We start from the raw sequence: 12,677 nt of genomic DNA on the forward strand, positions 1-12,677 counted from the left end.
AGAATTTCTTAAAAGAAAAACAAAAAAATTACTTGGCAATATACCTATTTATATGTGAGTATATATGTATGTGCATATGCAAGGTATTTGTTTGCAAAAAAGTCGAGGTAAATAAAATTTTTCGAAAACACAAATAAGAAAATTATGCGAATGGCAACAAAATTCTAAATATAACAAAATTTGCACAATAAATACGACGGAACCCCATTTGCGCGCCAGTTGCCAACTCACGCGCGCACGCACGCACGCACTGACAAAACAGCCTTTGGCTACCCAAACCCCTTCCCATCTCTTCAGCACCCACTTGCCAGGCTACGCTACCAAGCCGCCACCTCAGTACGACTTCCAGTTAACGATTCCAACGCCTTTGGCTAATAATTCGTGCTGCTAACCGCCTCCCCCCTTCTTGTATGGTTTGAGGCTAAATGGCTTAAAAAACGAAACAGTGAAACGTGTGCGTTAAAATACTAAACGAATTATTTCTATTTACCCAACAACAGCTACTGCCGTCGCCCTCGACGTTGCACTCTTACCTCCACCAAATATTATTTTGGTTGTTGTAATAACCCTTTGCAACTTACGTTTGTTTTCTATGTCTACAATAAACAACAACAATGCCATTAAAAAGTGTTTACGAATCCAATTTGAAATTGAAATATGATTCCAAAATTGTTTTCATTGCTTGCATGCCGAACAGCGAGTAGTTATTCGACGGCTTCCCCAACTTTTTGTGCACTTACAGGTCGATTTGTCGATTTTGGGATGGCAAAGTGGTTAGTGATATTTTATCACTGCGCTATACGTATTTAATGTTTGAATATCTTGGTTGAAATTTATTACCAAATAAGAGCATTAAAGTACTTAGAAATATAAGTTCATTTGTTGAAACTCAATTTTATTTGCCGAAATTTTAGAAAAGCTTGAGCGAGTCAGGGCGAAATAAAATGTCTGGAAAATTAAATCTCTTGCTTAAATTTATGGAATTTTATAGAAATTTTAAATAAATGTATGTATAATTAGCTCTTACATCCTTCATTGGGTGTTCGGACGCGCTTCCTCTCCATTTCTAGCGCTCGTCTTGGTGTTATTCCACAAATGAAGGGACCTACTGTTCACTCACAGCTCACTCCAAACCGCTAATGGTATTTTATGAGAAGCTCTTCCATGGTAGAAATACACTCGGAGGTTTGCCATTGCCTGCTGAGGGACGACCGCAACATCATTTTGGTGTTACACCGAGATTCGAACCTACTTTCTCTCTGAATTTCGAATGGTAGTCACGCAATAACCCATTCAAAGGAAGTTCTAAAGTGGACAAATAAAAAATCAATGTTTTGTTCAACAACAACACAAACAGCAAATAACCTACTTTTACTTCTCCCAGGAATAAAGTTCACATCGAAAACAAGCCAATGTAGTACCAGCATTCCCATACAAGTCTACGCGCGTTCGGTACTCGAGAGTAAATCGGATAATCAGTAAACAAGCTGCTCCATACCAACTATTCTGACCAAGAACTCTAAGATGGTTCAGCATACACAGACTTAAAATGAAAGAGCCCAAGTCTGCGACATTAGCTCAGAGTAGCGAAAGAAGTGATGACTGTGAACTTCTCGCAATTCAACAGCCGTTTCTGCTCGGCGAAGAAATATGAGATCAAACAAGATAAAACAGTAAGTTCAAGAATATTTTCCCGCTGACAGCAAGAGAATCACTCAACCTGGTATGGTCAACAAATCTGTTTTTTGTAAGTTTCTTAAACAATGTCTTCAAATGGCTTACGGCATAGTTTGTTTGGCTTTCTAGGCGATTTAATTCAAAGAGTAATTGTTTGCTCCCTGGTAAAAAGGCTATCAAATACAAGTACGCGCTAACAGCGATTAAATATCTACAATATAAATTAAAGAGTATGCAAGTAGTATAGGTCCCCAGACACAGGAAGCTGTCTCGGAACGACGCTGCAAATGAATCAGCAAGGAGGAAAACTAGATTCGTTTATCTTTATGCAAATATCGACTTAGCTCTAGCAAATTGTAGATGTAAGATCGTGAGGATTTGACCAAGAATTAAAAGAAGTGTCTAATAACTTTTGCTTATTCCTGCACTGGTTTAGCAATATACCTTATGATCAGAAAGTACCGGGACTGTTTAAATAAAACAAAACAGAGTTAAATTTCAGGCAAATTTATTTTATCTCCTTCGAAATATAACCCGTCTGCAGCAACACATGTTCCAACATTTAACCCAGTCCTCCATGCACCCATGAAGTGGTAACCTAAACTTGGGAAACAAAAAGAAGTCGCACGGAGCCATATCAGGTGAATACGGTGCTTGCACGATGGTATTTACTTGGTGTTTGGTCAAATAATCCAGCACAATTTGGGCTCGGTGTGATGGCGGGTTATCTTCATGCAAAATCGAAGAATTCTTTGCCCACATTTCCAGCCCTTTGCGACGTACAGCATCTTTCATCTTTTTGAGCGGCTTTGGCGCGATTTTTTCGGTTTCGGCTCGCTTTCGAAGCGCCACGATTGTTGCTTGCTTTCTATGTCGAATTCATGAAGGTTGGATCACTTTGGATTACAGAAATCATCTTCTCAGCAACTGTCGTTCGGTGGTGCTTTTGCACAAAATTCAGGTTTTTCGGAACGAGCCTGGCTGTAACGCATCTCATACCCAAAACATCAACCACAATGTTTTGTGCCGTTCCATATAAAATGCAAAGTTCAGTAGTAATCTCTCTTAAGCTAGTATGTCGATTTTCATGCACGATTTCCTTCACTTTCTTCACGTTTTCATCGGTGTTCGACGTCGATGGGCGTCCGGAACAAGGCAAATCTTCCACCACTGTACGACCACTTTTAAAGGCTTTATACCACTCGTATGCTCTTGTTCTTGATAGAGCAGATTCGCCAAATGCTTTTTGCAACACTTTCAGTGCATCGGAGCACGAAATTCCGTTCGCAACACAAAATTTCAATCAAACTCGTTCTTCAACAAAATTATCCATGGTAAACTCCGACAAATTGAAAAAAGTTGACTGAAGTAAACAAACGCCAGGTAGACACTAATAACCCGATGGCGTTAAAAAGTGACAGATGTGTGTCTTACTGTCCTACCAATGTAAGGAAAAAATATGGACCGATTCGTACGTGCTCGGTTCGTTTAAATTAAACATTCCCGGTACTTTTTGATCATAGGGTATATCGTCAAAGCACATTACTTTATGAGAACGAGTATGAGTTTATCGTAGCTGCGGGAATGAATAGTGGCCGAAGTGGATAGCGTCGAGAAATATCAGAGTCACTGTGCCTCCCCGTTACAAATGCGACACCACCAGCTTAGCAAAAACTTCTCTGAATGCTTAGCTCGCTTAAACTCAAGCGACATTCCGAATTTTCAATAGTCCATCGAGAAAACGCATTAATTCCAACACCTCGGGAAACAAAAAAGACTGCATCAAAATCTTGGCACATGAACTGACATTGGAACTTCACCTAACTCCGGCAAAGAATACCCAGTTTGTGGACTACCAGGTGGGAGAATTGAACAGATTCCACTAGTAAAACTATTCGTGGAAAAATGGCATTCTCTTTGTACTAAACAGCGAGTTGAGTTACGCTTTCGCTCGAACTGTTAAGTTTCATGCAATAAAGAGGAAAAGACTACAGCAAAAATGTCATGAATTTTTTGCGACGTTACAAGTCCACAAAAATAAAGCGCCCACTTAAATATAGAAATGTTAATATGGATTTCTCAAATCTCGTTTCAAATGTAAATGCGATAATTGTCGTTTGAAGGCAGAACTTTTCGCATATCATTCTTTTATATAAAACTTTTATATAAAAGTTGCTTTTTGTTTTAATTTAATTTTGTTAAAATGTGCTACTGAAATCCCACTATTGCTGGACTCCGTAAAGCGAAAATCAACCCGAATTCCGGAAAGGCAACCATTAGGATCCCCACTAAAGTAACGCGGCCGCTAAATCTGCATTGCCTCTCAAAAGGCTTAAAGCCAAATACAACATATCAGTCTGCTCGCCGTATCGTGACACTTCAGCTGGCCTCCAATGGTGAAAATCGCACTAAAAAGAATATGGTTTAAGTCCGTTGAAGCTGAGAAAAATAAACGAACAGGTGAGCTGACGGAACTTATGGAAAAAGACTTTCACCACTGCTTTGAACAATGGAAAGTTTCATCCGATGAAACGTTGTTTGGTTGGATCTGAGTTATAATATTGAATATGATAATGAGCAACACCTTAATGAAAGGTTTTAGAGCGTCATTGATTTAATTTGTTAAATAATTTGTAAAAGTTGACGCATAGTTGCCCTTCTGATAAGTATTTGGCCGAGCTCCACCCCACATCTGGGATATGCGTTTTGATGATGTTCGACAAAGGGAGGCACTTACAGTTTTATGCCGCCTCTGAAGGGCAGATGGGGACCTTTTTTAAGGCAGAAATACATTCGTAGTTTTGCCGTTGGCTGCCGAGGAGCGACCACTGTTAGAAACAACTTTTTCGATCACTTGGACTTTCACGCTTACGGTGGTGTTCGACATTGGGCGCTATCGAATAGTAGTCACGCACCAACCCATTCGGTTACGGCGGGTTAGATAACAGGTGGCGCTAAAGTAATCCTCCTATCAGAAAATGCTATAAATTTTGCGATTGGCCCCTAATGTCAGTTCTGTTTTGATATTTGTGTAGTAAACACATGCTGGACTATTTATTTGATCAATAATCGGTCGATGACTTTGGCACAACATGAATTTCGTCGCAGATTTCCTCGCCGTCCAACGCCTACTGGTGAAACACTGCGACGTTTAGCCTCGAAGAGACTGGCACAACACGAGATGCTGCCAGGCGTGGCAGACCCCGGAGTAGCGTTTCTGCAGAGAATATTGCTGCTGTAGCCGAGGATGTCATGGAAGCGCCGTCGACATCGACCAGACGACGTGCCACGCAAATGGATATCAGTCGACGGTCTTCAGCTGTTAGCTGCGGACCGCTAATCGCGTCTAACATACGCTCAAGCCATCCTTAATCACCACCAAGAGGAAGATGATTTTTCATCAAAAATAATCATGAGTGATGAGGCCCATTTCCATCTTAGCGGGTACGTAAATAAGCAAAATTTACGCTTCTGGGGCACTGAAAATCCGAAAGTCACTGAAGCTGGTTTATGCACAAAGCCTTTAGACTTTACATACCCACACAAGTGAAAGTCCAGAGCTGTGATATCACACGATCTTGGTGGCCAATCCACTGGTCCGAGACGAGAGATAAATTGCTCACCGGAACGGACGAAGCAGTAAATGTATTGTTTCACGAGCTGTATGGCAAGTAGTGCCGTTCGCTGTCTTGTTTGAACCAAATGTTGTGGAGATCACGGGCTTCAATTTCCGCCATTAAAAAGTCGTTTATTATGACGCGATAGGGTTCGCCATTATTATATTCACTATTATATTGGCGCCAACCACGCCTTTGAAGAAATACGGGCCGATGATCCCTCCAGTCAATAAGCCGCAGCAAACGGGTAATTTTAATGGGTGTAATGGCTGTTCTCGTATCACTTCGGGTTCCTCTTCAGCCCAAATATGGCAATCTTGCTTGTTGACGTAGCAATTAAGGGGTAAACACCACTGTAGAAATTTCAAAAAATTGATTTTTTTTTATAAGCTTAAAAAATTCTTTGAACCTTTTAAAATACAGAACAAAAAGTTTTATACGTTACTGAAGTCTATTTCATAAATATTTTAAGCTTTTAACCAAGCGTTAGTGACTGCTACCTAACGACTTCTCCAAATTTCCAAACTTTAAACGCGTTTTTCTCAAAACACGTTTTCTGAAATTGGCACGCAGCATAACTCAAACAATTTTAAATATTTTTAATCAGGTTTTTCACTACGTTTGTATAATAACCTTCTTAAGAGAAGAGCGTAGGGCAGGGGCGGATCGTGACATAGTGGGGCCCTGGGCTAATGTTACTCGGGGGCCCTGTTTTCCATGGTGATGCAGTATATAGTTATCAGAAAAAAATCATCTTATAAAAACATTTATTTATCAAAACAAATATGACAATAAAGAATATTAAATTACAAATCAATCTTTCTGCATTTTCGTGCAGCGAATTCCATTATTTGCTCATCAACTGCTAAATCCTTTGTTAGATCAGAATTTATCGAAAGAAGAGAGAAAGAGCGCTCCGCTTCGCAGCTGGTGATGGGTAACGTCAAAAAAAATTTTAAGATGGTGTAACAATTAGGAAATACACCAACAAGTTCTCTTTCATAGATAAGCTTATAAATTTCACTGCAAGAGGTGTAGCAGTCTGATTTAGATTGTAGTAAATATGATTTTAATTGAATGCATTCATTTACTAAATTTTCATCTACGTCATCTGAATAATATTTTACAATATTGCGTACACTTTCCAGATCCACGTTTTCCTGGTTTTTATTCTGCAAATCCATTAAAAAATTAAATTTTTTGCTGGTTGCCTCATAGACTTGATCACTTTCATTTAAATTTATAATCAGCTTATCCAATAGAACGTTTAGCGTGTCTCTTTTAAATTTTTTTGTGCCGCACACTGAGACTTTAGCAGTAGACTTATCCGCAAATTTTGAAGTAATTTGTCTCTTTTAAATGTCGCTGTAATTTGTTTCCACAGTAGTAATTAATTTTTTAGCTTTCCCTTCGTACTCTTTTAGCTTCTAAGCCGAATGCTGTCGTATGTTGTACACGAAGTCTTTTAACGAAACAATTAATTTAGAGCCTTCGCATATATTTAAGCCAGGACTCTGTATTTTTTTATTAACTACATGAAACCTCTCCAAAATTTCTTCGCAAAATGTGATAAAAATTGCAAATGAGAGTTTCGCCAGTTTATCAAATAAACTTCGTGCCTCTTTTCTGAAATCAGCTTTCTTATCCTCATTTTCGTTAAAAGTTTTTAAAATTTTCATAATTTCAGAATAATGATTTTTTAAGGCTTTGACAGCCTCATAATGACAAGACCATCTGGTTTGGCTTAAACTTTTTAACGTATATTTTAGTTACATTTCACGATGTAAAAATTCCCACCTGTGGATTGAAGATGAAAAGAAAACATATATTTTTTGCACCACTCCAAAAAAATTTACAATTTCGGTTGCAACTTTAACACATTCTTCACCAACTAGGTTAAGGGAATGTGCAGCACATGGTACATAATCCGCGCTTTTACTATTTTGTTTAATTAATGCTTGGACACCTTTGTACTGACCCGACATATTGGCTGCGTTGTCATAAGACTGTCCCCAACAGTTATCCAGTACCAGCCCATTTTTTTCTAATAAGTCTTGTAGAATATTAAATAAGTGTAAACCAGTATGACTACTAATTTTGATGAATGAGACATATCTCTCGTACACATTTCCCTGAAAACAGTATCGTAATACAATAGCAAATTGGTCATTGTGAGACAGATCTGGAGTTGAATCCATCACAATTTAATAATACTTTGTGTCGTCGTTATTTATTTGATTTAAAATTTGTTTCACTATCTGTTTGCTTATCAATAACTTCCTCATATACTGTTTTGTAAGTACGATATTGTTGGTTTCGGTCGCAGCTCTCTTGCACACGTTTTTTTTTTTTTTTTTTTTTTTTTTTTTTTTTTTTTTTTTTTTTTTTTTTTTATTTCAAACATAATAAGTAAATTACAATGTTTAATTACACTACAACTAGTTCAGAAACTAACGAGCAGTTTGATTCGAAAATAAATTACAATTGATAAAAAGAAATTACAAACAATATTTCTTATTTTCTGTTAATAGCCAGCAAGTTCATGTGGTTTTTTCCTCTTTAATCTTCGAACTGGGCACGGGTTACTAAGGATGCTCCTAGCTTCTTCGTTTACATGCCCTTGAAGTCGAATTTGGTGCGCTTCTGCTATTTTCTTAATTTCTTCAGTTACAGTGTTAACTTTAAGGTCCCGATGAATATCAGCATTTCTGACGTACCAGGGTGCTTTAACGATGATTCTCAGCACTTTGTTTTGAAAGCGTTGTATTACATTGATATTTTCTTCACTGGCGCAACCCCAAAGCTGTGCACCATAGGCCCATAATGGTTTTAATGTTTGTTTATAGAGCAATAATTTGTTATATATGGATAAATGCGATTTCCATCCAATTAGCCAGTTCATTTTGTTTAGCCTGATGTTAAGCTCATTTCGTTTTATTTTTATATGCTCTTTCCATCGCAATTTCGCATCTAGGGTAATACCTAGGTATTTTGCAGTATTAGCGAATGGGACTTTTTCATTAGAAATCATTATTGGTTGGTATTTTGTAATTTTATTTGTAAAATTCACGTGAATGGATTTACTGTTATTGAGTTTGATTCCCCATTTTCTCGTCCATGATACCATAGAGTCGATTGCAGTTTGAAGGTTCCTTGCAGCTTTTTCTTCTGTCTTTTCAACACATAAAATTGCAGTGTCGTCAGCGAACGTGGCAGTTAAACAATTTGCCATTAGTGGTAAATCTCGGGTATAAAGAATATACAGGATTGGACCCAGGATGCTACCTTGTGGTACGCCGGCTTTTATTTCAACCAGTTCAGAATATTCCTTTGCCTGTTTAATGCTTAAATATCTTGAAGTAATATATGACTCCAGCAGACTACAATATTGGTATGGGAGGCAAGTCTTTAATTTGTAAATCAAGCCTTCATGCCATACTTTATCGAACGCCTGTGCGACGTCGAGGAAAACTGCTGAACATACCTTCTTTTCCTCTAATGCTTTTTCGATTTCTGATATTATTCTATGGACTTGTTCCAACGTGGAGTGTTTACTTCGGAAACCAAATTGGTGAGAAGGTATTAGATCTTTTAATTCAATAATGGGTTTCAACCTGAGGAATATTAGTTTTTCAAACAACTTGGATATTTGTGATAACAGAGAAATCGGACGGTATGAAGACACGTCGTGACGTCGCACACGTGTGCAAACAAAAGAACATATATAAAGTCAAGTATCAATGTTTATGTCAGCGCAGGATCAGCACTGTCAAAAAGTGTGAGTACTTAATTAGTTGGCACTTAACCGTTTAAACGGTTCTGGCCGTCTAGTGTTTTTAGTAGAAAACTAATGTGAGTGTGGTAGTAAAATATCAGTGCGTCTTGTAGGGCATTCGTATTTTATTTTTATTGGTGGCTGGGGGCCCTTTGCAACCACGGGGCCCTGGGCTGAAGCCCAAAAAGCCATTAGGTAGATCCGCCACTGGCGTAGGGGATTTTCGATAGATTAATTTAAACGATTATTATAATTATTTAAGTGCCGTATTTTTAGTCCAAAATAGAGTTTTTTCCTTCAAATGCTTACTTGCTAAATATTTTTTAAATCCCCTACGTGTTTCTCTAGCTATTCTTATCTAGATTAAGAAAAAAAATGTTTCTTTGTTCCAGATTAAAATTTGCACCCTCTGTGCTGCGTGCCGCGGAGCTCCTTCAAGAGAAACCACATTACAAAAATGTCTCCAATGCCGCCATTTTGTAAAATTTTTCGATCAAACTTTGTAGTTTTGTATTTTAGTATATAAGTAATAACTTCCCAAATCAGAGTGATTGTTTCCCCTTTCCTTCTATACAAAAAAATTCTTTAAAAATCGTGTTTATTTTACGCGTGTACAGTGGTGTTACCCCTTAAGGCGAAGATGGGCCTCATCGCTGTACACCATAAGTTAGCCTGAGCGCGCGATGAACACTTTTCACAGAGTGTCGAATTTCGCAATACACGATTTTTAAACGTTGTTGAGGCGTAAGTATGTATTTTCATAATGGAATTTCAATGAATACTGAAAAAAATTATGTATTTAGTTGAACAGGGACATGCGAGATCTGTCGAAAGAACCAATCTGATCAGTCTTTACTGTGAACTGCATGCTTTAGTAAACCTGCGATGTAAAGAATTTTCTATTTTATATTTTTCATCGTCGCTGCTAAAAATAAATAGATATCGAAATCCTTTGAAGCAAAATCATTACGATTCCTCCACTTTTGATCTTTTTCTAAACAAATAAGTAATAAAGTAAAATTTATAAATATCACAATTGTGCACACACATACACATACATACATACGTAGGTAAGCGTATTTGCTCCTGCACATGATATGACAAATATGACAGTGGATTTACATTTATAAGTACATAGACGATACCATTAAAAGCTAATGCAATAAAAGCGTACAATATAAATTAATTAAAACATTCCATTTTAGCTGCAAATTACATTTGCCACATCAAATTCCACGAACACTCTGTGAAGCTCAACTCAACTCAACTCCGCTCAATTCAATTGCAGAGAAATCAAATGATGATGAGGTTGACGAACATGAAGAGTTCCGCATGCTGAGTTGGAAACCGAAAAACCATAACCAAAAGGGGTACAGCAGCAGCATTCGTGGTTGTGGGGAAAGGGTTACGAAAACATTTCACATATGCAAGTAAGTACGCATGTAACAGACGCCCCTAATATATACACACATACATTCGCACTCGCATACTAATTTGTGTGTAAGTAGATGCGTGGGTGTAAATGTCAAGTTGACAACAAAATATTCGAGTTATGAATTGTAATTGTCATGTGGGCGTAAACGAGGCGAACGCTTGCAAAACTTTTGGCATTCCGGGGAGTCATGGTGCAGCGCATACAAATTTAATTACAAGCTTCGAAGATGCATAGCGCACTAGTCGGTATGTATACATGTATGTATGTGTGTGTGTTAATACGCATACAGGCTCATATGCGTAATTGTAATTTTGGTAAAACAATATCGAGAAACGCTTCAGCTTGCAAAGATCTCAGCTACACGTGTGAACATACACATACACACAAGCACCAACACACGCACACACACAGGCACGCTCATTTTTAATTGTCTAATTACAAGGAAGCGATATGTGTTTATAATTGCATTGAAGTTGGATAATTGCAGGCAAACATGAAATAAATCTTTTGAAGCTCCGGCCATCTATCTAAGAGAGATATTTTAGAGATAAGAAAAGAAAAACAATCACTGACATACATAAAAATGGGTTGAAATCAAGCTGTTGGGGTACAAAGTTTTTCATGTGTGGGGCAATGGGTGTTTCTTGCAATTGCCAGCAGTCCCTATCACTGCTCTGTTTTGCTTGCTGAATTGCTTGCTTCTAATTTTCAGTTTTGTCGGCTTCTACCACTTGCCATTGCCCACTCACCAACTCACTACCCTCATTCGCCCTCATCGACTCATCACTCAATTGCATTGACTCGCCAACTTCTGTCACAACTCGCACTCAAAACATCATCGATGATAAATGACATTTCTTCAGTGTAATTGTCAGTTGGCTGCAGGGCGCTGCTCTGTAGTCAAGTGGCTTATGAAGTATTTATTTCTAATACACAAACATATTGGCCTCCATACATACATTGAGTGCGAAGTATTGACTAGTGACTACGGTGAAGGCAGGACCACAAGTGATTTTTATTTTTGTTTTTGTTTTGTTCGATGGAATGATGAAGCGTGACCACTCTACGTTGATATCAAACAAGGCATTTCAGCTTAAAATGGGGTTCACTGCCCTTATCTGGAATAAAGTTTGACTGAAGCAAAGTTATGTTTAATTGATGGCCAAGATTGGCACAACTTTAGAGTCTTGCCAGGCGCGATTGATTAGTAACTCGGAGGGTTCAAGATCTTTATTGCAACACCAAATAAAGAGTTGTCGTAAAAGATACCTTAACTTATTCGATGTTTAAAAGAAAATGTGAAATTTGCCCATACATTTAGCTGGCTTTCGTGTTTAAAATAAGTTTTCGCTAATTCATTCAATTTGACCTCGGAAGGACAAACTGAGTACGAATTCGGACTAATCAACTCCAAAAGCGTGTACCCTATGATCTGAAAGTACCGGGAACCTTTAATTTAAACGAACCGCGCACGTGGGAACCGGTCCATATTTTTTGAAATTTTTCCGATTCTAGGTTTGTCCTTGAAAAAAATTATTGTAGTTTTTAAGTTTTTAGGTAGATGGATCATCCACCACCCCCTCTTAAGGGGGGCTAGAAATTTGCGTACTTGCTGGGATGTATTACAGTGGATAGGAACTATAGGGTGATCAATTAGGAGGAGTTTTTTTCATTTGCGTTTTTTTTACAGATCGCGCGCGAGTTGTGGCAAACTGTCATCGTGGATTTGTTGAACAGCGTTTGGCATTTCATCATGGAAAGACTCACACCGCAACAACGTCTACAAATTGTCCAACTGTATTATGAAAATCAGCGTTCTGTGACAAGCCACTGCGGAGAGCAGCTGATTTCACGTTTAGGACCTGTGAGTTGGCCACCAAGATCTTGTGATATCACACCTTTGGACTTTTTTCTTTGGGGATTCGTGAAGTCCAAGGTCTATGCTGATAAACCAGCTACGATTGAAGCTCTGGAAGCCAACATTACGCGTGTTATTCACGACATACCAGTCGAAATGCTCGAACGAGTGATTGAAAATTGGACCTTCAGAATGGACCACCTTAAGCGTAGTTGCGGCCAACATTTGAATGAAGTCATATTCAAAAAGTAAATGTCAAAGAATGTCCTTTCAAATGATAAATAAAGGTTTTGAACATAATTTACATTTTTGTTT

Source organism: Anastrepha obliqua, chromosome 5 (assembly GCF_027943255.1).
Source record: "Anastrepha obliqua isolate idAnaObli1 chromosome 5, idAnaObli1_1.0, whole genome shotgun sequence".
Taxonomy (NCBI): domain Eukaryota; kingdom Metazoa; phylum Arthropoda; class Insecta; order Diptera; family Tephritidae; genus Anastrepha; species Anastrepha obliqua.